The 23,709-nt window shown below is 37.3% G+C and overlaps 1 long non-coding RNA gene across 1 annotated transcript in view; it reads right to left on the bottom strand.

The window, feature by feature from the left end:
* Window positions 1–404: 404 nt before the first annotated feature.
* Window positions 405–23,709, bottom strand: part of LOC118351187 (uncharacterized) — a 62,194-nt gene continuing 38,889 nt past the window's right edge. Inside the window, exon 3 of the long non-coding RNA XR_004806208.2 lies at window positions 405–1,892. This is a non-coding gene — a long non-coding RNA (uncharacterized LOC118351187). The remainder of the gene's footprint in view (window positions 1,893–23,709) is intronic.

Here is a 23,709-nt window from a genome sequence, read left to right as displayed (position 1 = left end):
GAGACAGCAGATTAGTGGTTTCAGGGGTCTAATGAGAGTGAAGAACAAAGAGTGACTGCTAATGTGTACTGGGTTTCTTTTATGGGTAATGAAAACATCCTGAAATATGATTGTGGTGATGATTGTATAGCCTGGAGAACATACCAAAAGTTATAGAATCACATACCTTAAAAAGGTGAATTTTATGGTATGTGAATTATATTGCAGTTGTTGGGGGGGGGGGACAGATTAATAATAGTTTCTTTCTCATCAGATTGTTAACAATTAAATAATGCAAGTAATGCACATTAACACAGTGACTAGCACATAGTAAGTGCTAAATTAATGTTAATTTTTTTTAATGTTAATTATTGACAAGAACTTGATTCAACTCACCACTCATAGTTAACATACAATGAACTATAAGAAGCATGCAATGGGTTCTCATCTGACCTCTAGGGTTTCCCCCATGTGATGGAGTGATTGACCCTAAGCAGTGTAGCTAAAGGAATAGCTCTGATCCAGTCTGCATTCTCTTCTGAGAATCCCGTGCTTATGTTGCCCTAAAGTAGGATGACCAGATTTAGCAGCTAAAAATACAGGAAACCCAGTTAAAGCTGAATTTCAGACAAACTAGACATTTTTTCCTATTATAATTATGTTCCAAATGTTTCATAGGACATACTATTACTTAAAAATTATGCAACATTTAAGATATATACTTCTACTAAAAAAAATTTTGTTGCTTACCTAAAATTCAAATTTAGCTGGGCATCTGGAAATCCTACTACCCATGAGGTCTACACTAGGTTGGAAGGCTTCATCTGACATTACAGACCTTATTATGAAGTCTTACCAAGCTCAAAGACCATCCACAGGGTACTGCACATTTATTTATAGATTTCTACCATGACACCACTACCATATACCTTACAAAATCATGGCCTCACTCTGGAAGTCTAATAGCTCTCCCACCTCTAGGTTGTCTACACCAGAGTTTTTGCTCTCAATACAAACATTGTTCCCCAAGAAATCAGCATTTGTCCACACCATGGCAATAAATGAGGCAAATTAAACTCTTCTAGTTGGAAATGTTATTCCTGATAGGAATGGAACAGTTGCATTTGCACAGATCTTTTCTGGGTAATAACCATCTCCCTTCTCCAGCAATAACTGAGGCCAGAACTTAATATCCAATATCTGTGGTTTACACAAAAAAACACAAATACACACAAAAAATAAGGTGTGAGTGCAAAAACATATGTGGTCATTGTCAAGTATAACTTCAATCATTAGGTATGGTTAAAATGTCAGTTGCCAAAACCAAATCTGTAGGTCTTTAAGAATATGATGAATGTTACACATGCAATCATATAAATATAATGACTCTATCTGGAATTTAACTTTTAAAAGCAGTTCATTACTATTCAATTCGGAATTTTCTTATTCTTTTAGAAATTTTATTCTACCTGGAGGTTTCTCACACTTTCAGCAAATGTTTCAACATGGTGTACCTCGGAGACTGGTGAGAATGTGAATTTTATTTATACTAGGTGACCATCCCAGTCAATCATGGATTACTTGTCATAAGTTATACTAGTTTTTTTTTAACCTAGAAAGTATTGCCAACAGGACTGGCTACCAAAATGAAAACGCACTTTCATTGTGTTCAAAAGTCATGAAGAATAGTGAGAGCAGACCATTAAAGCAAATACAGGTGGCCTTGTACAACCTTACAAGTTGTGTGCCCATGAAGCTGGCCCTGATGACAGGTATCACAATGGCTAAACTGAGTCAACATTTTGAGGGCAAAGTTATGTGTATGTCTCTTCCTCCAAACCAAGGATTGAAATCATCTGATAAATTGTTTCTTTCTTGATCTCATTTGACAGTTTTATCAAATCCAGAGGACCCTAAAAAAAAAAAAAAAAAAAAGATTGGGACAGGAAATGGGTTACCCCCTAGAGTAAGGAGCAGAGTGGGTGCAGGACAGGAGTAAGAGGAAGACTTTTGTTGTGTGTACTTTGGTATCTTATATATTTTGAATGGTGTGATGTAAATGTCTTACCCAGCCAAAAATGAGTAAATAAATTTTAAAGAGAGCTTTGGAGTCTCAGATCAAACCCAGCTGAATAAGCCACATGTATTTTGAATATATACAGGCACCATCATTTGGGTGTTTTTATAATTTTCTATTTTTTTATCTTTTATGCATCAAAGGAAAGATATTTCTTAAGGCAATTATGAAATATTCTAGGATGCCTTTAATAGAATTGATTGAATAAGGTAAAATAAGGTAGACTGAATAAGGTAAAATTGTTTCTGCACACCACAAAGTGCTTCACTTTCTAATGCACTGTATATTTTCAGTTTGAGATCATTGTGAATTATGTGACAGGATATGGTTCTCGCTTTGTTTTGGCAGTTCAGGGTCCAATTCAAGCTCAAAGCTAGTAACTGGGGGACCTTTGGGCCACATTTCTGTGTTCTAAAGCTTTCCCTTAGATTTCAACTCTTATCTTACTCAGTTAGGACTTATTTTTCATGATTCCATTTTCATATATCTTTATATTTTCTTCTTTTACTCCATGATTCTTTTAAACCACAAGAAATACTTTATGGAATGAAGTAAATAATTCTCAGCATTTATCCCACAAAGCAATGATGAATGTAGAAGAATTGAATCAAAAGGTTTTGCACTATTTTTTATAGTATCATCTGTCCCTGCTTGTGTGTTAAAGAATAGCTCACTAGACAGAGAGGCAGAATAGTGAGTTAAGAATAAAACCATGTATTTATCGGAAAACAAACTGTTGTGTAAACTTAGAAACAAAATCCAAACCAAGCTATGTGTTAACAATCAGATAAAAGTTAATAGTGAGGCATAAACTTCCAACCTTCTAATAGCACAACTATCAGATTTGGCCCTGATTTAGATTAGAGCTAACAACTGACAATATTATCAGTATCACCTATAAATCATACCTGCACTACGTATTGTCTACTCATACCACTATTGGTAATTGTAAAAAAATCAGGAACAACCTAAATAATGAAGCATGAGGAAACAGATAAGTTATCTATCTAAAACACAGAATATTATATAGCCACCAAAAAAGAATGCTTTGAAAAAGCCTAATGGCATGATAACTACAGTTAACACTGCTATTTGACATATTTGAAAGTTGCAGAGAGTAAAGCCAGAAGTTCTCATCACAATGAAAAAAAAAAACATTTTTTTTTTGTTTTTTTTGTTTTTGTATCTATATGATGTGATACATATTAACCTGTTCTGGTAATCATTTTACAATATATGTAAATCAAATCATTATGCCATACACCTTAAACTTTTAAAACATTTTTAAATTAAATTCAATTTAATTAGCATATAATGTATTATTAATTTCAAAGGTAGAATTTAGTGATTCATCCTTTCATATGTAAACCCAGGCCTCATTACATCAAGTGCCCTCCTTAATGTCCATTACTCAATTATCCCTTGGCACCACCCTTCTCCCCTCCAGCAAATCTCAGTTTGTTTCTTAGAGTTAAGAGTCTCCTATGGTTGTCTCTCTCTCTGTTTTTTTATCTTATTTTATTTTCCATTCCCTTCCCCTATGACCCTCTGTCTTGTTTTTTTTTTTCACTGTCTTGTTTCCTAAAGTCCACATGAGTGAAATCATATGGTATTTGTCTTTCTTTGATTCACTTATTTTGCTTAACATAATACCCTCTAGTTCCATCTATGTCATTGCAAATGGCAACATTTCACTCTTTTTGATGGCTATATATATATATATATATATATATATATATATATATATATGCCACACCTTTATCTCTTTGTCTTTTGATGGGCATTTGTGTTCTTTCCATAGTTTGGCTACTGTATCTTTGGATCCAGGAGTGCAATTGCGGGTTGTAGGGTAGCTCTATTTTCAACTTCTTGAGGAATCTCCATACTGTTTTTCAGAGTGGCTGCATCAGTTTGCATTCTCACCAACAGTGGAAGAGGATTCCCCTTCCTCTGCATCCTTGCCAACATCTGTCATTTCCTGAATTGCTCATTTTAGCCATTCTGACCAGTGTGAGGTGGAATCTCATTGTGGTCTTGATTTGTATTTCTCTGATGCCGAGTGATGTTGAGCATCTTTTCATGTGTCTGTTGGCCATTTTTATGTCTTCTTTGGAGAAATATCTATTCATATCTTCTGTCCATTTCTTTTTTTTTTTAGATTTTATTTATTTATTCACAATAGACATAGAGAGAGAGAGGCAGAGACACAAGCAGAGGGAGAAGCAGGCTCCATGCAGGGAGCCCCCCGCGGGACTCGATGCCGGGACTTCAGGATCACGCCCTGGGCCAAAGGCAGGTGCTAAACTGCTGAGCCACCCAGGGATCCCCCCTTCTGTCCATTTCTTGACTGGAATTTGGGCTTGGGGTATTGAGTTTGATGAGTTCTTTAAAGATTTAGGATACTAGCCCTTTATCGGATAAGGCATTTGCAAATATCTTCTCCCCTTCTGTAAGTTGCTTTTTGGTTTTTTGGTTTTGTTGACTGTTTCCTTTGCTTTACAAAAGCTTTTTATCTTGATTACGTCCCATGCATTCATTTTTGCTTTTGTTGCCCTGTCCTTTGAAGATGTGTCTACCAAGAAGCTGCTGTGGCTGAAGTCAGAGATGTTGCTGCCTTTTTTTTCCTCTGGGATTTTGATGGATTCCTGTCTCACATTTAGGCCTTTCATCCATTTTTAGTTTACTTTTGTGTATGGTGTAAGAAAGTGGTCCAGTTTCATTCTTCCGCATGTGGCTATACAATTTCCCCAATACCATTTGTCAAAGAGACTGTCTTCTTTCCACTTGATATTCTTTCCTGCTTTGCTGAAGATTAGCTGACCACAGAGTTGAAGGTCCACTTCTGGGTTCTCTGTTCTGTTCCATTGATCTAAGTGTCTGTTTTTGTGCCAGTATCATAATGCTTTGACTATTACAGCTTTGTAATATAAAATACTTGGCTTGAAATCCAAAGTTGTGATGCCTCCAGCTTTGGTTTTCTTTTTCAACTTTCCTTTGGGTATTCGGGGTCTTCTCTGGTTTCATACAAATTTTAGGATTGTTTGTTTCAGCTCTGCTAAAAAATGCTGATGTTATTTTGATAGGGATTGCATTGAAAGTGTAGATTGCTTTGGGTAATACAGACATCTTAACAATATTTGTTCTTCAATCTATGGGCATGGAATGTTTTTCCTTTTCTTTGTGTCTTCCTCAATTTCTTTCATAAGTGTTCTTCAGTTTTCTGAGTACAGATTCTTCACCTTTGGTTAGGTTTATTACTAATTCATTCTGTAAGGCCTTCATTGCCTTCATCCCCAAAAGCAAAGACCTCATCAAAAAGGAAGATTACAGACCAATATCCCTGATGAACATGGATGCAAAAATTTTCAGAAGATACTACCTAATAGGATCCAACGGTACATTACAAACATTATTCACTACAACCAAGTGGAATTTTTTCCTAAATTGCAAGGGTGGTTCAACAACTGCAAATCAATCAATGTGATATACTACATTAATAAAAGTAAAGACAAGAACCATATGATCCTCTCTATAGATGCAGGAAAAGAATTTGACAAAATACACATTCTTTCTTGACCAAAACTCTGCAGTGTAAGGGATAGAGGGAACATACTTCAATACCGTAAAAGCCATATGCAAAAAACCCATAGGGAATATCATTCTCAATGGGGAAAAACTGAAACTTTTTCCAAAAGGTCAAGAACATGACAGGGATGTACACCTTCACCACTGTTGCACAACATAGAACTAGAAGTCCTTGCCTTAGCAATCAGACAACAAAAAGAAATAAAAGGCATCTAAATTGGCAAAAAAAAATAAGTCAAACTTTCAGTCTTCACAGATGACATGATAATATATGTAGAAAATCCAAAAGACTCCACCCAAAAATTGCTAGAACTGATACAAGAATTCAGCAAAGTCACAGGATATTAAGTCAATGCACAGAAGTCAGTTGCATTTCTATACACGAACAATAAGGCAGAAGAAAGAGAAATCAGGGAATTGATCCTATTATAATTGTACCCAAAACCATTAGATACATACACTTTAAACTTATACAGTGCTGTAAGTCGATTATATCTCAATAAAGCCAAAAAATACAAAAAAAAAAAATACAACATGATAAAAATTTCTGATACAATATTGAGTAAGCAGACTATAATTTTGTTAAATTTATCCAAGAAGAGGGGTTAGGGAGGAAAATAGGTACGTGTGTTTACACACATGGTCAGAATGAAAGTAAGAATATTTTCCTTATAATAATTTCTTATAGTTTCAAATGCTTTTGCAATAAATATATATTGTTTTATTTTTTTAAAAAAGCATAGTTATTTTTAAAGGCAAATCAAGATTTTCCACAACCAAATGCAAGCTGGTACAGCCACTGTGGAATAGAGTATGAGAGTTCCTCATAAATTTAAAAATAGAACTGCTCTATGATCCAGTAATCACACTACTGGGTATTCATACAAAAAAATTCAAAAACACTAAATGAAAGGGATACACACACCCCTATGTTCATTGCAGCATTATTTACAGTAGCCAAATTACAGAAGCAACCCAAGTACCCATAAACAGATGCATGGGTCATTATATGTATACATACATATAATGGAATGCTATTCAGCCATAAAAAAGAATGAATTCTTGCCATTTGCAACAGTATGGATGGAGGTAGGGAGTATAATGCTAAGTGATATAAGTCAGTCAGAGAAAGACAAATACCATATGATCTCACTCATATGTGGAATTTAAGAAACAAAACAAATGAGCAAAGACAAAAGAGAGAGAGAGAGAAAAAAAAAGAAAGAAACCAAGAAACAGACTCTTAACTATCAAGAACAAACTAATGGTTACCAGAAGGGAGGTGGATGGGGGGGGATGATGAAACAAGTAATGAAAATTAAGAGTATATTAATCTTGATGAGCACTCAGTAATATATACAACTATTGAATGACTATATTGTACATCTAAAATTAATACAACACTGTAGGTTAACTATACTGGAATTAAAATTAAAAACTTAATTTAAAAAAAAAGTTTGTGTACAACCAAACTCTTGAATTTAGCAAGTACGCCAATATGTAGGCATCCTTCCTGAATTACGGCTCCATTCAGGTCCCCCAAGGGAGAAATGGTAACTAAACTCCTAGTTCTCAATAACGAAATTCATAAACAGAAGATATGCCTCAGAAATCTATAGAAATACAACATCCAAATTAATTAAGGCAACATATATGGAATCAGTTCTTAAAATCAGCAATGTAGGAGAATAGCAGGCACATTTAAAAATGAGAAAATAAACCAAATTGAGCATGTAATTATTGTCAGTTATGTAAGCCCATAGATAGGCCTTTAGAAGAAAAGAGAAATAGTGAATAAGGACATATTTTACAAACCAAGGCCCTTGATAGTCTTTTTTGTCCCAAGATTCCATGTGGAAAAAAGATAAAGATTTGTTTCCACATCTTGCATTACACAGGTAACACTACCAGCAACTTGTCACTTCCATGAACAAACATATTGAAAGTTTGACCTGGATTCCCAGACACTAATGAACAAGAGCCTCAATGATACAAAGGCAACAAACACGAGTTTACAGACTTTTTTTCATCCCTTCACTTCTGTGGAAATAACATTTTTTTTTTTTTGCTCAGAATTTCAAACCCCTGGTCACACCTCCAAAACAAATAAGTCAGTAATATTGCATACATGCTATCTGCCCAACAATGTGATGGATACAGCTGGTAGTTTAATGCAAATATAAGGTGGGGAGAAGTATCATTACCAAGTGTCTGCCATGTGCTAGACAGAAGGTTGGGGTCTGGAATCTAAGCTCTGATAGCCTCTTCTAGCACTTTAGGAAATAAAATTCTCCTAGAAATGTGGTTTGGGGTGTGAAAGAGTAGCTTTCAGGGCCTTGGAGGCAACATGCAGTTTTCTCTGAGGTCTTTTCCTACTTCTTTTAAAAACAAGCTCTCACTCTAAAAACAAGAGAAAATGAAGCTGCTGTGATTGTAGGCTTGAATATAAATGATTTCTGCCTCAGGAAAAAAAAATAAAAACTTTCCAGAATATTTAGTTCCTAAGTATTACTTTGAATGAGGGAATAAATAAATGAATTTATGAACAAATGAATGAACGAACAAACACATGAAGAATTTTGAGAATGTGTTCTCCGGGAGGGTTAGGACACTTGTAATTCATTCAAGGGGCAGATAGCATGGGAGAAAGTAAAAGATGCAAAGTACAGGTGCAAAGAAAGGCTGAAGGTTAGTACATGGCTATGCTTCTCATCCCCCAATGCCCCACAACCCATGACCTCCAGGCTGGCAAGTTCAAGACTCAAGAAATGATAGGCAAGAGGATATGTTTAAAACTGGGAATTTGCCTGGAGCCATCTTTGACCAGAGATCAATAATAAGAACATCAACCACCACCACAATAATAATAACAGCAGGAATAGTAGTACAAATAGTAACAATAGGTAACTTTTTAAACTTATTGCCATGTGCCAAGTACTGAGCTAAGCTCTTTGCATAAAATATCTCAAGCAAGTGTCACCATAATCCAATTAAAAGGTAGTATTAGGGCAGCCCAGGTGGCTCAGCAGTTTAGCACCACCTTTAGCCTGATCCTGGAGACCTGGGATAGAGCCCCACATCGGGGTCCCTGCATGGAGCCTGTTTCTCCCTCTGCCTGTGTCTCTGCCTCTCTCTCTCTCTCCCTCTCTCTCTCTCTTTCTCTCATAAATAAAATCTTTAAAAAAAAAAAAAAAAAAGAATGTTTAAAAAAATAAAAGGTAGTATTATTAGCTCCATGTTACAGATTAGAACTCTGGCTTAGAGAAGGTAAGTGAATTTGTCCAAAGCCACACAGCTAGTCCTATGCTACACATATGGTAATTAATTATAGGGTATCTAAACTGTATTTGACACTTTATAAGGAGTTGAATTAGATCAATGTTTCCCAGCCCAGCTGAACATTAGCACCAACCTAACAGCCTCCACATTTGGATGTCTACTCGTTGATTTCCTCCATGTCAAGTTAAATTATTTCAGATGACTCTGGGTCCTGATCTGGATGCTGAGGCAGGAATACTCCTTGAGGAGTCAGCTTGGTCCTTGGATACACAAACACACTGCTTAAGTAACAGACCAGTATGCAAGACTTCCTCTCATTTGAATATTAACTGGCAGCCCAGTTAATACCCAAACTGCCCATTTCTCTGTTTAGAGATCTCAGAAATGTAAAATTATAATGTTTACTTCTTAAAATTACCTAATACTTAAATTGAAAAATGGACAAGGGAAATGCCACCAGCAATTTGAATAAAAAGACTGCAGCGTAATAGAAAGTTTCTTCTAAGAAAAACAAACTAATTCATAGACTGTGAAAGTTAAATCATCTGGCACAATGGTTCTCAATGCTGGATGCACAGTAAAATCACGTGGAGAAGTTATTAAATAATGTTAATAATAATGCCAGATCCATCCCACAGTGTCTGATTTAACTGATCTAGGGTAGCTCCTGGGAATTGGTGTTTTTAAAAGCTTCAGTCATGGTGAAGAAGCACTGATTCAACCCAGCCCCTCATTACCTATAAAATGATTTGCCATTTAGCAGGCCATGACCACAAAACATCTCTCTAGTATCCTTGGAATCTACATTGAACCAGGACTATAGCTTCTTTTCAAAATTACCCAAAAAAAGTCTTAGAAAAAAATGCTAGCCATAAGACTTGAAGAAAATCAAAATCAAACATAATTATAAATATACTCACTAATAGTTAACACACTGTATCACAATAGTTCTCTTTCAAACATACTCCTAAGTCGGTGAATTACTTGTAATTGCTCATTAAAGGTGTTCTATTTTCTTTGCTTCCATTATAGAGAGTGTGAAATTTTTCAGAGAAACCAAATGGAAAGGTGATTGTCCAGATGTAGGCTAACAGAAGTTTCCACAAACACATGTGGAATAATATCTGGAAGTGGTTCAGCAGACATTGCATGGAGTGGTGTGTATAGCAAAAACTAATCCATCTCATTATGTTTGGCACTGATTCGATCCTTAGCTAAAATGCCTTACCTAGTTCTTTTTACAGTTAAAAGAAATGTTTGGAACTTAACATGAGGGCCAAAGAAAGCATAAACATAATAATGATGATGAAATAAATTACTTATGAGAGTCCTCTTTTCTCTCTCAAATATTTTTACATTTGCTATTTCACTCTTCATACAACCTGAAAAAATATATATTAGAAGTAAAGATGGAGATAAACATCTTTCCTAAACTGCCTTGAAAAAAAAGTCTAACTCTCAGTAACTCCCCAGCTCCCCAAATCAGGGTCAAGTATTATTTCTGTCTTCCACCAGTATGAACACTGGGCAGGATACTTCAGAGTAGGGGGAAGAAATACAGATATGACTAAGGCAAACTCTCTTACTCATTATGCTCCTATTTTAGTGGAAAGAGTCAGATAAAAAATATGCAAAATAAACTCTGTCTTGTGTTATTCTTAACCATCCTAAATAAGGGAATAAAACTGTTCCCTATCTCAATGAATAGCACCAAGATCCCTTGCCAGTTGAGTAAGCCAGAAATTGAAAAATCTTCCCTCATTCTTACTTCTCTCTTACTAGCCACATCTGGTCCCTTAGCAAGTCCTGCAATTTTGCCTCCTAAGTTATGTCTTAAACATTCTTTCCATCACCACTGTCATCACCAGAGTTCAAGTCACCATCACTTCCCATATGTCTGAATTGCAACTACCTCCTCTATAGTCTCTCTGTTTCCATTCTGGATCCACCCAATGTATGCTACCTGTTGCAATAGGAGTGACCTTATAAAAAAACAAATCTAATCATAAGTTCTCCCACTGAAACCACTCCAGAAACTTTTTATTAGCTATATCGTAAAGCCCAAAGTTCCCTAAGCTGAACTAAAAGGGCTTGCTAGATATAGCCCCTGCCTATCTCTCCAGCCTCATGAACTACCACTGTCCCACTGTTTCCCTCTGCTCTCGCTACTATGGCCTTCCTTCAGATCTTTGACTATTACGTAGTCTTCATATCTCCTGGCATTTTCACTTGTTCTTGTGGGGCAAGAATACTATGCCCCAACTTCATCCTTTAATCACAGCTGAAATATCACTTAGACATGGAAACCTTCATCAACTTCCCAAACATAATTAGATCCTCTCACAGGACTTCACAAGCATCCTTTGTAATACCCCTCACAACTTATAACTGTATATTTATTGTGTGATTATTTAATATCTATCTCCTCCCACCCTGTTCCTATGGCACTGTAAGATCTATGAAAGTAAAGACAATGCCTTATTTGCTTTCCCAGTATATTTTCTGGCACATTGTAGGAGCTCAATACATATACTGATTGAACAGAAGGATGAATAAATGAATGAATGAACGAATGAATGAACACTAAAGACTGAATGAAAAAAGTTAACACTGTAAATAAGTAGTGAGGAAAAAGTAAGATTGTGATCATCAGAAAAAGGTAGGGATAGACTTCCAGCCTCCAAGAACAGCAAACACAAAGATAGTCATAAAGCAAGAATGGAAACATGAAGAATCCAGACTTACTGGGCTGAGGATAACGTGTAATGGAATATTTACCCAGAAAGACGTGGTTCTGTCATGAAAAGTCTAGAATGCAAGATAAAAATGGCACTTAATTACAAAGTGAGCCACTGCCATCTTAAGAGCAGGAAGTGACATGTAGAAAGTGAAACTTGGGTAATATTCTGTGCTCACTGATGAAGAGGGTAAGACAATTTCAAAGCCTATGCTAATATCACCACAGAGAACAAAGTTATTTTTAAGTCATACTGCTATCATGTACTTAAAACTCATGGGGGTGCCTGGGTGGCTCAGTCAGGTGAGTATCTGGCTCTTGATTTCTGCTCATGTTGTGATCTTGGGATCATGGGATAGAGCCTTATTTCAGGCTCTGTGCTCAACAAGAAGTCTGCTTGAGATTCTTTACTTCTTCCTCTGGCCCTCTTCCCCTCACTCTAAAATAAATAAATAAATCTTTTTTAAAAATCATGAAGATACCATGACCTTGAAGGAGAGTATAGATAAAAGATTTCTGTGAGTAGTAATATAACAGGAATGAGATTTCTCAATAAGATGGTGAACTAAAGCAACCTGATTTATAACAGAGTCCCCCAAAGGCTCAGGAACCATCAGCACTAAGTACTTCTAGAAATGGGGTTGAAAGTGAAGAAGACTAGCTAGAAGTCTATTTGAGAAATAGATCACCAAAACCCCTCCTTCCCTCCAAATGAGCAGTTTCAAAGAGGTAAAACAGAGGTGCCTGGGTGGCTCAGTCAGTTAAGCATCTGCATTCAGTTTAGGTCATGATCCCAGGACTCTTGGGATTGAGCCCCCTATTAGGCTCCACACTCAACGAGGAGACTGCTCCTTCCTCTCTCTCTTCCCTTCTCCCCTACTCGTGTTTTCTCTCACTTGCTCTGCTTTTTCTCTCTCTCTCAAATAAATAAATCTTTTTTTTTCTTTTCTTTTTAACGAAAGAGGTAAAATAGATCTTCACACAGACTTCTGGTACAGATTAGCATAGGAGTATGACACCAAAAATGAGGGTATGAAGCTAATGTTTACATATCCACTGCCGAGATTTTAAGCTCTCTTTCCTGATTCAACTCTCAGAAACAAACATATATCCCCCAGACAGGAAGTAGAAAGATTCTTTTCTGGTGCATTGAGCAGCCTAAATTGAAATACCTAAAGATGCTGATATAAGAAGTACTTCCATTAAAGGGCCCAGCCAGGTCAGCCTATGGAGCATCTCATAGATAAGAATCACCAACTATCCACTGAGATTTTCTAATCAGATCTAACCTCTACTCTTCTATGAGAATCATTAGACACATGAATCTATCTATCATGAATGATAGAACCACAAGTTAATTAGTTAAATAGCTAAGTAATTAAGAAAAGTGACTTGGAGAAAAGAATTCTTTGAGGAGGGATCCCTGGGTGGCGCAGCGGTTTGGCGCCTGCCTTTGGCCCAGGGCGTGATCCTGGAGACCCGGGATCGAATCCCACATCAGGCTCCCGTTGCATGGAGCCTGCTTCTCCCTCTGCCTGTGTCTCTGCCTCTCTCTCTCTCTCTGTGTGACTATCATAAATAAAAAATAAAAATTAAAAAAAAAAGAATTCTTTGAGGAAAAAGGAACAAGGCAAAGAAAAATAATGTTAATAAAGTTAGGGAGATAAAAGATATTACATGTATGAACCAAAAACAGAATCTTATTAAAGAGACAAGAGAGTCAAAGTAAATCTCATTAAAAATCCAACAGTAGATATAAAATCTTGGTAGACAGTTTGGAAAATAAATATAGGGGATCTCCCAGAGAGGAGAGCTGAAAGATTAATAAATGGAAAACACAAATGGAAAGACAGGAACATAAGAGATCCAGCTAAGGGGATCCACCAACCAAATGGCAGTTTCCAGCAAGAGAAAGAGAGAAAGTGAAGGGGAAGAAATTATTAAAGAAATAATTCAAGAAAATAGCCCAGGGGTAAAGAACATAATTTTCTAGATTTTAAAGGCCCAATCCAAAGCAGCCAACACAACAGATAAAAAAAAAGACACCCCTGGGAAATTTCAGAACACTGAGAGAAAAAAGAAAGTCTTACAAGGAGCACAGGTGAGAAAAACACAGTTCACAACACAAAGTTTAGGAATCTGAATAGCTTTTAATTTCTTAACATTAACCTTGGAAACCAGAAAATAATGCTAGATTTTCTAGATTTCTACTACCAGACATAAGTTATCAATCAAGTGTAAGGGTAAATAAAAATATCTTCTCAAAATCTAAAATTAAGTCTCAAAAAAAATTACCTCTAGGCACTCTCTTTCTGTAAAATATTGACTCTACCAAAACAACAAGGAGGAAGACAGAAGATTCAGGTAAAAGGGGGCCCTCCCCAGGAGGAAAAAGGACCACTAGAGAAAGGGAAATCTCAGGATTTCAGCTATGTACCAGCTATACAGGTAACCAGTCCAGACTACTACAAGCAGGTCAAATTGAGACAAGAGTCCAGGAGAGCATCTCAAGAAGATGAAATTAATAAATTACTGATGCATCTAAATAAAGAATTGAGAAGAGACTTGGAAAATTGTAGAAGAGTTTTGGGTTGAATTAATAATGAGTATGTACATAGAAAACATACACACAAACAAACTAAAAACATAACTATTAACTCCAGAAAACAAAATGTTGGCAAGGAATGTGCTTCTTCTAAGCCTTAATATGCACAGTCATAACATTAAATAAGGCTTTAATCTAAGTTATGATATCACAGGGGAGGGGATGGATAGGGGATGAGGAAAGAGGTGAAAGAGAACTTAATTCTCCTCTTTCTAGTGGGAAGTCAATAAATCATTCATAAATCTGAAAAATTAAGAATCAGAAATACAAACTTGCTTTTTAGAAATATAGTGATACACATCCAAACAGCAAAAGAGCTTAAAGTGGTTGCCCATAAATAAGAGGAAGTGAAGCATAGAAAAAACTTCTGTTTTCACAAGTCTTATGAAATCACCTGACTCAAACTATGTGTATTTATAGCTTTAATACAAATAAATATTGAATAAACAAACTATTTAAATTTTAAAAACTAGCAGGCCAACAATGAAGAAGGGATGCATAAAGAAAGAGAGAATGACATATAAATGACTCTGATTTTCAAATTTAAGTAACTAGGAGGACGGGGAAGTCCAAAGAAAGGGTAGGATTTAAAGAGAATAAGAATTATAACTCAAAAATACAGTGTTTATGACAACAAATAACTACTTAGTGACACAAAATGATGGAGAGCCACTCTCTTTAGAACTTAAGAGAATTTTAAAGCTGCAAGGACCTTTAAATATTATCTTGGTTCTGTTTCTTAAATCCTTTCTTGAATCTCCTTTGCAAGGGCTATCCATGGATGCTTTGTGTGAACATCTAGCTGACTGACCATTCACCATATCTTCAGGCACTCCGTTCCTACCTCAGGCTCCTCTTCCTTCAGTGAAGACATATCTGCATCAGTCTCAGTTCAACCTGGGTTCTTTACTCTGTGTTGCTGCTTGAACATACTGCGACCCTGCCCTAAGTATCCTCAGTACTTCCAGTAACTACTCAAATGCTTTTCTGTTTGTTCTCTGGACTCTTAATGAACCAGAGGACCCAACATTCTAGTAAAAGTATCTAAATGCTTAAATATAACTAAAAGTGAATTTTTTTTTAAAGATTTTATTTACTTATTCATGAGAGACACAGAGAGAGAGAGAGAGGCAGAGACATAGGCAGAGAGAGAAGCAGGCTCCATGCAGGGAGCCTGATGTGGGACTCGATCCCAGGTCTCCAGGATCACACCCTGAGCTCAAGGCAGGCACTAAACCATTGAGCCACCCAGGGATCCCCGAAAAGTGAATTTATATAGAATGATGTCCATTTATTCTTGGCTAGCGACAAGGAGTTGAATAAATGACTTCCAGATATCCCTTCCGTTCCTCCAGAGACGAACCTGGTGAGTGCTTCCAGGACAGGGCTGCCATTTGAGTGATGGGTTGAAGCAGGCAGAGGAAGACAAAGGAAGAGACAAGCAGGGCTCTGCCTCCTACGCCTTGCCATCCACAGGCCCTTTTAAAGGCAGCAGTTGTCATGAGGCTAGACTCTAAATCCGTTTCTAAGAGCCGAAGTTCAAATTAAAGCCAAGTACTGCAGCGTTGTTTCCAGAATAATTTGAATCTTCAAGCTGTGCTAAGTGCCTTTTTGCTTCTACACTTGAAAATTACTACATTTTTCAGTTTGTTTCTATTTGAAAGAAAATGGTTTAGGTGATTATAGAGGAGTAGCTTGTCGATTCTGCACAAATTCCACTCATGATTTTTATGCTAAAATTCCAAAAGTCTCTTTAATAGATAATTTATGTTCCTCTAAGATAGTTTTATTTTAGAATAATAAAAGCCCTCAAACTTCCCAGAGGCAAAGAAAGAAAAAAAAAAAAAAGATACTCAACGTGAGATCTAAGAGCTAAGCTCTTCCCAGAGGCCTATCCATCTTACGTGATCAAGAGATATTTTCCAGTAGTTCTCTGTGGGCAACTGGAAAGTGCAGCAAAGTGATGAGACACAAACCCTCTTCCTGGACTTGAGCTACACTGTTGTCAAAAGCAAAAAACAAGAATTCCTTGGGATCCCTCATTTGAAAAATTCTAACTCTCCAGATATCCATTCTCTTGAACTTAATTTTCATGTGTTCATTTGGCAAGTATTGATGGAGCATCTACTATGTGGCCATCACTGCGCTGGGTGCAAGGGATATAACAGTGAACAAGATAGAAAAGATCCCTAGAGTCCACATTTTGGCAAGGGAAGACAGATAACAAGATTTGTATTCATTTTGTTGGGCTATAAAGAAAATAAAACAGGTTGATGTTCTAGACCGTGACTATTCCATCTTGGGGCTGATAAGAAAAGCCTTTCCAGGGGAGATAGTTGTAGTAGAAACCAAGTAACAAGAAAAAGCTGGGGAAAGAATAGTCCAAGCAGAGGTTAAGAGTCAGAGCAAAGGCCTAAGAGAGCTTTCCCTGAGCATTATTGTTCCACAGGAATGTTCTCTGGAGAATTATAACATCTTTAGTGATAGTGAATGCCTTGCTCCATCTGAGCACTCAATTCAAGTGCTCAGAGACAGAGGCACCTGTTCCCCAGCTCCTGCACTGTTATAGCTGATGACTCCTAGCTGAGTCCTCTCTAGGAATTGCCTACAGCCCAAGAGTCTCTCATCGCCCTGGAGATAGTCTGTATCCAATGACTGGCCACAGAGGTATAGAGATCTAGCCCTTTGCTTCTGAGCCCCTTCTTCCAGCTCCTGAAAGCCCCATGGGCAGTCTCTGTGTGACTGTATCACAGCTCAGCTTCCCCTCTGCCCAGTCCTGCTTCCTTCACTCCCCACAGGCATTGAGGCTGAGGGCATGGCCCAACATACCTTCAGTATACACATCATCTCAGCCGCTCTTTCCCTGGGGATTCCAGCTGGAGATCTAAGTGGATCGTTTTGGACACATATAAATATTAAAATATAACAGCAGCACCACCATCAAATTTAGGAATCATAAGAGTGCCAGTGCTTGTTTCATTTCTGTCTAGGCTTAAAGATAACATGATAAGAAGTCCTAACTGGTTTCCATGACACACTGAGGTCTGTCCCCACACTGCTGACTGATGTTTCCCACCCACAAATCTGATCACGGTGATCCCTTGCCGAAGCCCTTCAGTGACTCTCAGTGGCCTTCAAGACAACACCTTGGTCCACAAGTCTCTTCATGACCTGCCTTCCCATATAGCCTTTCTACCCACCTTCTCCCACACTACACCCATGGTATTTTGACTATGCTGTTTCACACCCTCTTGCCTGTCTTTGAACCTGCAATTTCCTTCACTTAGCAAATCATTTTTTTTTATTCTTTAAAGCTACTTTCTTTGAAAGCCTTCCTCAGCCCCCATATTCAGAGTTTCTGATACCCTCCTTGTAACTGTGTTGTACATTGTGTAGTTTTGTACTGTTGTACCCACCACTGTAAGCATCTGCCCATTTCTGCTGCTCAACTGCATGCCACCACTTCCAACAGAAATATATTTATAGACTTTCCTCTATTCAGTAGTGACCCCTCCCCTGGCATCTAGCAGTAGCAATCACTTTGCAGACACTTGAGAAGGCTATCTCATTCTGACTTATGCTTGGAAAATAGGCATAGTCACAAAATATATAAATAGATCCCTTGTTAGCATCCATTTTGCAATTATAGAACCTATCTTTAGGGGGCAGGAATAAAGAGCTGGAGAAACTTCTGTATGATGCTGTTTATGTTACAAATGTCACTGCCATATCCCATCCCTACAATTCTCAGGCAGCTAACATCTTAAAGACCCCTACAGACCACTATATTTCCATATTCATCCACGTCAATTACACTCTCTAACTTAGCAATTCCCAGTCTGTGAAAGCCTTATCATGAATATTTATTCATTCTTCCAGTCTACAGAGAAAAGAGAGTGGGCATACCAGAACAATAGTCTGAATGCTTCTTTGTTTGTTTTGTATGTTCACAAATGTAAACACTGCCAAAACACACATAAATTGGAAAAAAATCTAGAATTTTCTTGGTTTGGTAATTTTTTTTTTAAGATTTTATTTATTTATTCAAGAGAGACACAGGCAGGGGGAGAAGCAGGCTCCATGCAGGACCCTAACGCAGGACTCGATCCCGGGTCTCCAGGATCAGGCCCTGGGCTGAGGGTGGCGCTAAACCGCTGAGCCACCCGGGCTGCCCTGGTTTGGTAATTAATAAAGAGCAAGCTCTCCTTTCAGAAACTTTGCTGTGGGGCACTGCATTTAAATATTGACATACACATACACACACACGGACACAATATGTATACATACTTTATATATATATATATATATATATATTGACCATTGGCAATGGTAATAATGAGCTCACAGAAATATGATCTTCCCCTAGTGACAATTTCAGCATGCAGAAGAGGCAGTGGGGTGACAGAAATCAGTGGCCTTCAGAATAGAACACCTGTGCTTCTCTAGTCCTAGCTATGCCCTTTGGCAGCTTGGGATCTTGAACAAGACATTTCATTTCTCCTGGCTTGACTTCTTATCTGTAAAATGGAGATTATTCCTAATTCACACTATCCTTGTGAGAATTGAATAAATAGGTCACATGTAAGAAAGTGCCTAGGGGCTGGGCCAGTGGGTGGAGCATGCGATTCTTGATCTTGGGGTTGTGAGTTTGAGACCCACGCTGGGTTGAGAGATTACTTAAAATCTTTAAAAAGGGAGAGAGAGAAAGAAAGTACATAGTCCAGGCTTTAACATCATTTAAGCCACAAGAACTATCCATTCAAAGCACAACAAATGTTTTTACTGAAAGTATCTCCCTTATTTCCCAAAACTGAAGCTTAGCAAAAGTAACTGATTCTTACTGATGAATATCATCACTCTACCCTATGTGAGTTTAAAATATGCTGATTTTGAATTTTTCATTTCAATCTTATTTCTACATGCTCAGAAAATCTGTTTATTTAAGAAACTACATCAAACTGTCAACCATATATACTAGGCTTTAACACATCTGATTTCTCTTTCCTAAATAAGCAGTTTGAAGAATGACAGTTAGATAGTAAAAAAGGAAATCAAACCCATGGGATGGTTAGTACCTTTATATACTTTTATATCCCAGAAAACACCTATGCAGATTAAAACCTTTCTACATTTCTTTAAAAACACATTTCAATCTGACCACCTGCATGTTGAATTGTACAAAAACGGAATTTAAAAGAGTTAGGGTAGTAAATCTCTCCAATCAACATATTACAGAAACCAATATCACCAAAAAATTTTGCCTCTCCAGCAGAGTATTAAAATCACTCAGATCTGATGAGTGTAAAATGTTGAGCTTATCTTTTTAAAAGTCATGTTACTAGGCTATAAGGTTGATAATACTAAAAAATACAATGCTTGAACAGGGAAGAAAACAATCTACCACCATTCATGTCTTTTGATATGCAAAATGATAAATCTTGTCACATGGACTAGAGGCTAGAGCAAATTTTTATTTAAAAAAAAAAAAAATTGGAGCACCTGGCTGGCTCGGTCAGTTAAGCATCTGCCTTCAGCTCAGGTCAATCCCAGAGTTCTGGGATCGAACCCCACATTGTGTTCCTTGCTCAGCGGACAGCCTGCTTCTCCCTCTCTCTCTACCACTCTCCCTGCTTGTGAGTTCTATCAAATAAAATCTTTAAAAAATTTTTTTTAATTAAAAAAAATAAACTATTAATTGGCCTTTGGTGTAGCCCTGTTTGATGCAAATTATACTACTTGTCAAGACTTTTGTTTAGTCACAAATAAAAGGCTTAGTGGATAAAGGTTTGGCCTTTTGCTACAGGTTTTCTGCCAAACTGTGACCTGAAATGAATGAATTGGTATTGAGTGGGGCCTCCTGACTCTGTAATTTAATGCTGACAGTAATTAGCTAAGAAGGAGGTGTTATAATGAAAGCCCAGGGCATGGTGTTTATGTGATTTTACACAGCTGCAATAGATGGCACCTCCTTTTTCAGTCTTTTTCATTTACTACATCTGAAAAGGGAGAAGGTGTGAGTCGTAAAAGATACTGGCTGCTTGACTTTCTGATAAATCTCTGGACAGTGAAGACCTTGGGTTTAAATTAGCTGTCAAGGGTTCAGCCATCTCACTCACTGGCTCACTATGGAGTTAGTAACATTGCAAAGACATTATAAATGGATTCATACATCTTGATTAATGCCTTCCTTTGTAAACAGACTTTCAGCATGGAGCGGTGCCATAGCAGACGCCCTATTCTAAAGGTTAATCTTTACATCAATGGCATATTCAAGACATCCTGCATTTTCAGTTCTTCTCTTTTCTTTTTGAATTTCAAATTCTCTTGGAATAAATGAGAACGAAGAGTCCTAATAGCAGAATCAGAATCTATTGTTAGAAATGTCCTGTGTAAATAAAGGATCATTTTTGCACATCTGACTATTTCATAGAACAAAGGAAATCCTCTGTATAATTCTACGTCGAAGTCTTTCCTTCTTGGCCCTTAAAAAATTGCTTTAACAGGAAAGGTCCACACCTAAGTGACCCCTCTGTGCCTCTAGCTTGGGATGATTTCCCTGACAGAATGGTGCTCCTGTATAAAGTAGTTTGTGGGATCCCTGGGTGGCTCAGCGGTTAGCACCTGCCTTCAGCCCAGGGCGTGATCCTGGAGACCCGGGTTTGAGTCCCACATCAGGCTCCCTGCATGGAGCCTGCTTCTCTCTTTCTCTCTCTCTCTGTATCTCTCATGAATAAATAAATAATAAAAATCTTTAAAAAAATAAATAAAAATAAAGTAGTTTGTTAGATGCTCGCAAGTATCCGACTGTATAACCAAACACTGAGGGCCTGTCCTTTTCCAAATGCTGCTAATCTTGGTATGTCTGAATGTTACTTTGCTACTACAGGGAAAAAACGGGGGACCATAAGAATACAAGAAAATAGAGGCCAAAAGAGTGTGCTAATACATTTTTACTTCAGCCAAGCTTTAGTTCAGAAGGAACTGTTGATATGAGATTTTTGTCACCTCAATTATTCACGATGAATTGGAAGGAAATCTTCCTTCCAAGTGTTTATTGACATTGTCATTTACTCAGCTTCCTAAAGTGTTTTGTTGACATAAATTAGATCTTTGTTTACTCTGTTCCAGATAGAAGCAAAAATAAAACGCTTTGATAAAAACAACTATTTAATTACTGCACCATCCTAGAAAATCAGCAATTCTATGTAAGATTAATAGGTTACATTTATCTACTTCCCTTGGTAAAATAGCAAGAAAACAGGATTATATGCAGAAAGTTGGTTGTGAATTCTAGTTAGTTTTCAGGGTCTTTTTTAGTCTACATACAGACTGTATACAATTTAATTTTGACTTGCATAGCATCTATTTTTTCCATGTTCAAATGAAATAAACAGTACACTTCTCCAAAGCTGAGGGATTATCTGGCCATCTGCCACTATTGACCTCCAATTATTGTATATTCTTACCATCTTTCTTCTTTTGAAGTAAAGACCTGCTGAAGATTTTAATAAAGAAAAGTCTAATGTAGTCTGAGTGGAAACAATGGTCAGTTGACAGTTTCAAAGAAATCCATCTACTCTCTCATCTTTATGACTAAGGACCCAAAAAGGAGCCCTCATTTTCAACAGAAGAACCGTAAGAATTAGACACTGGCAGGAGAGAAATGCAATGGGAATCTTTCTTCCTTAGGAAAATGGAGGCCAATGAGGTTATTAAGCAAGATCCAAGAACATGGAGCAAAGGAAAAATATTTTCAGGCCCTAGGAACAAAAGGCCCAGTATTGGTTCCAGTTCTCTTATCAGGCTCCCATTAGAGCACAGCTTTAGACCATGCTTGAGCAAACAAAAAGAAAGGTATGACACCACCTAAATGGGATTTGTGAGCCAAGAGTCAATAACCAGAGTAAGCAAAGTGTCTAGGAAAAAAGAGATACTTTTTGGGGGGATAAATTAGGATATGACATTGAAAAACTAAGAATTCCTCATAAATATATCCACAGCCCCAGAGCTCTTGGTTCCTGGAAAGCTAAAGCTCTTAGCACCATGTTAAGCAAGGATCATTCCAGAAAAGGCAAGAGATGCCAGATTGCTCTATCTGCAAAATTTCAGATCCAAACGCATAGTGATGAGATAAGCCTGGTGGCTTACATTGTGGAAACTCAGGCACAAAATAGGAATGAAGGTGGATGTCTCTGAAAAGAAAAGCTCATATGCTTGTTAAATATTGAGGTAGACTGAATAACAGTCCCCAAAGATATCCAGGTCACAGTCCTTGAAGCCTGTGAATGCTTCCTTACATGGCAGAAGGAACTTTACCAATGTGATTAAGACTCTTATGATGGAGACTAGCCTGGATTTTCCAGGTGGGGCCTAGATGTAATCACAATACCCTTACATGAAGGAGTCACAGAGAGATGTGATGGGGGAAGAGGAGAAAGGGTCAAGTGAAAGAATGCAGGCAGCCTCCAGAAGCTAGACAGGCAAGGAAACATAGCCTCCATAGCCTTCCCGAAGAAATCAGCCCTGTTGACATTGGACTTTCAATTGATTTCAAACTTTTGGCTTCCAGAATGGCAAGAGAATACACCTTAATTATTTTAAGCCACTAAATTTGCAGCAATTTGTTACAACAGAAATGTGACACCAATACAAATGTGTTCTGGGTTTAAGCTAAGATTTGGCAGCCAGAGACGTAAGAAGGGTAAAATATAAAAAATAAGCTAAAGCATGGTAGTAAATTTTCTAGTATTTTAAAGAATAAAACTTAATTTCTAAACCTAAATGTTATTCACCCAAAGCTAAATTTACCAGAAGTAAATGGCTTGATGTAAAAGAATAGCACAGCATTCCTAATGTTATTTTATTTCATTTGTACTTGGGTAAAGATCATAAAATTCCTTTTGACCAGTGCTTTAATTTCTGAAGGCATGTTATACTGTCTATTGCTTAGTCATACTCAAGTACTCTTCTATATTCTCCTCCAACTGTAGGGACTAGAAGTTTGGAAACAACACCTCCCAGAATCTCTGGCCAATAGAATGCCAATTTAGATTCCATCAAAAAGAAACATTTGCATGAGCAGGAAAGAGGGGCATCTGCTCTCACCCATGCTGCAGTGCAGCTTCCTTCCTGGGTTTCATAGTATATTTGTCAGGCTTTAGCTGGAATGTAGGCAGCAACTGCCTATAATTTCCTGATTTCTGCAAAGACCCCCACCTCCTCCTTTCTCTTTTTCTGGCCTTTCCTACAATATTATAAGCTCCTAATTCCTTGGGGGGGGGGGGGAATTTTCTCCTTGAAAATCCTAGAGATATCAGGCTAATTTCTATTTTTCTCATTGAACATAGACTGACATGAATGAGAAGTTAGAAAAGGAAATTGCCCTATTTTATAAATAACTAGTTATGATTCTCAGTTAAAATAACTAAGATGTGTTGATACATTGTT

Source organism: Canis lupus, chromosome 17, assembly GCF_003254725.2.
Source record: "Canis lupus dingo isolate Sandy chromosome 17, ASM325472v2, whole genome shotgun sequence".
Lineage (NCBI taxonomy): Eukaryota > Metazoa > Chordata > Mammalia > Carnivora > Canidae > Canis > Canis lupus.
This window is presented reverse-complemented; position numbering and strand designations above follow the sequence as displayed.